At 40.3% G+C, this 2990-nt stretch overlaps 1 pseudogene; it reads right to left on the bottom strand.

The window, feature by feature from the left end:
• Positions 1–447: 447 nt before the first annotated feature.
• LOC102826816 lies at positions 448–1239 on the bottom strand (annotated as a pseudogene).
• Positions 1240–2990: the final 1751 nt, after the last annotated feature.

Here is a 2990-nt window from a genome sequence, read left to right as displayed (position 1 = left end):
AACAAAACAGCTGCAATTTTGTTTTGTTTGCAATTACAGAGAGGTATTCAGTTAACAGAACAATTATTTCATATAAGCTGCATCAGATAACTGAACATAAAAAAAAAAAAAGCAAAAAAACTACCATTCCCATATATAACTACTTTGTGCTGTGTACCAACAAGAACCTGCTTTAAATTTCCATGCCAACTCACAACCCCCATACGGTACCAGAAAAGGTTAGTGGCTATTGAAAATACCACCAGGACAGGGCTAGCTAAAGACACATTCGGTAATGTGTTAACTATGCATAAAAAGACACTGTACGGTTTAAAAACAAATCTTACACAGTCTTACTTTTCTTTTTTTTTTTCTTTAAAAGGAGTGGGTTGTGTACAGGGAGTTTAAATGCTTTAGAGACAAAAACAAAACAAAACAAAACAAAAAAACACCTGAGCTAGAACTAAGTTATTCATCATCAACTTCTTCTTCATCCTCTTCATCTTCCTCCTCTTCTTCATCTTCCTTCTTTTTCTTGGTTTTCTCAGCCTTGATAACTCTTTTTGGTTGCATCGGGCTTTCCTTCAGCCCGCTAGGCAGCGATATCCTTTTCACACTTCTCCTTCAGCTTCTTGTTGTTGTTGTTATGTGCCGTGGAGTCGGTTCAGACTCATAGCGACCCTGCACAGGGTTTCTGAGGCTGTAAATCTTTACGGGAGCAGAATGCCTCATCTTTCTCCCGCGGAACTGCTGGTAGTTTCGAACTGCTGAGCTTTCGGTTCACAGCCCGATTCGTAACCACTACGCTGCCAGAGCTCCTTTTCCTTCAGCTTTTTCTCATACGGCTGCTTGTATCGGCCGCAGTATTATTCCACATTTCTCCCAGTTTCTTTGCAACATCACCAATGGATAGGCAGGGATGCTTGCCTTTGATGCAGGGGCGATACTCTGAACAAAGCAAGAAGGCCGAAGGAGGTCTCTTGGGTGCATTGGGATCCTTGAACTTATTTTTTGTCTCCTCTTTAGGCAGGATATAGGTTTTCATTTCTCTTTGATAATGGGCCTTGTCTGCCTTTGCCATGTCTTCAAATTCCCTTTCTCTTTAGCAGACATAGCCTTCCACCGCTCTGAGCACTTCTTGGAAAATTCTGAGAAGTTGACTGAAGCATCTGGGTGCTTCTCCCCGCAGGTTCACACAATATATGCACAGGATGACATTTTGCCTCTCGGCTTCTTAGCATCTCCTTGGCCCATGTTTAGTTATTATTTTTTTTCTGTCCGAGAGGCACAGAGTCCGCCCAGTGCCGTCTGGCTCTGCTTGGCCCTGCGCTGTCTCTATGGAGCTCAGTGTACTGCAATGGCTGTCAGATAATGTAATCTTGGCGTCGCTGTAGGGTAAGCACTGGACTGCTAACCAAAAGGTCAACAGTTCAAACCCACAAGCCGCTCCTAAGAAACCTTATACAGAGTCACTGTAATTCGGAACCGACTCGAAAGCATGTAACAACGTAATCCAGAGCCTCTAACAATTTTCTTATACAATGTTTGGCAGTCTATGAAAAATGATGAGACATATAAAAATAAAGTAAAATAGAACCAATATGGGAAAAACAGCAAAAATAGAATAGTATTAGCATTATCAGAAGCAGATGCTAAAATATCAATGTTGTATGCTGTAGAGTTGATTCTGACTCATCGTGACCTACATGACACAGTAGAACTGCCCCACAGGGTTTCTAGGCTGACATTTTTCTTTGTCTTTCTTAAAGAATAAACAGAGTAAGCCTTCCTATCATCCCACTCTTGCTCATAACACCTTACCAAGCCTTTTCTGCACACTTTTGACTAATTCTTGCTGTAGAATTTTCATTTTATATTGCTACTGGTTTAAGCTTTATTTCACTCAGACCAAGACAAATTAGGAAGAAGGAGAGGTGCACTACTTCTGAATGATTAGCCACTGAAAAACTTACAAATAGCAGCAGAACATTGTCAGATAGAGTGCCAAAAAATGACAACATTGTAAGTAGCACCAGAATATTGTCAGCTATGGTCCTGGAAGATGAGCCTTTCAGATTGGAAGGCACACAAATACAACTGGGGAAGAGCTGCCTCCTCAAAGTAGAGTTGTCCATGATGACGCAAATGGAGCAAAGCCTTCAGGACCCTCATTTGTTAATGGGGCACAACTCAAAATGAGGAGATACTGCTACAAACATTAATTAACAATCAGAATGTACAAAGTATGAATCTAGAAAAACTGCAGGGTGTCAAAAACAAAATAAAACACATAAGCATCAGTATCTTAGGCATTAGTGAGCTGAAATGGACAGGTATTTGCCATTTTGAATCTGACAATTATATGGTTTACTATGCCAGGAATGACACATTCAAGAGGAATGGCATAGCATTCATCATCAAAAAGAACATATCAAAATCTATCTTGAAATACAATGCTGTCTGTGATAGGAAAAGATCCATATGCCTACAGGGAAAACCTGGTGTGGGGCTGTGGGTTAATACGCCAGACTGCAAAGCCATTTAAACTGTGAGGTCGGTGGTTCAAGCTCACCAGCCACTCCTTGGTAACCCTATTCAGGGTCGCTATGGGTTGGAACCTACTCAATGGCACTTAACAACAAAACCAGTGAATGTCACTATACAAACTTCTGCATCAACAACTAAAGTCAGTGATAATGAAACTGAAAAATTCTACCAACTTTTTCAATCTGAAACTGAACAAACATGTAATCAAGATGTGTTGATAATTACTAGTGATTAGAATGAGAAGTTTGGAAACAAAGAGGAAGGGTCAGTAGTTGGAAAACATGACCTCGGAAATAGAAATGATACTGGAGATCGCATAATAGAATTTCTCAAAACCAGTGACTTATTCATTGTGAACACCTTTTTTAAACAACATAAAAGGCAATTATACACATGGACTTCACCCCATGGAATACACAGGAACTAACTCTGTGGGATGAGAGAGTGGAAAATCTCCATATCAG

The sequence above is a fragment of the Chrysochloris asiatica genome, unplaced genomic scaffold, assembly GCF_000296735.1.
Source record: "Chrysochloris asiatica unplaced genomic scaffold, ChrAsi1.0 scaffold00010, whole genome shotgun sequence".
NCBI lineage: Eukaryota > Metazoa > Chordata > Mammalia > Afrosoricida > Chrysochloridae > Chrysochloris > Chrysochloris asiatica.
This window is presented reverse-complemented; position numbering and strand designations above follow the sequence as displayed.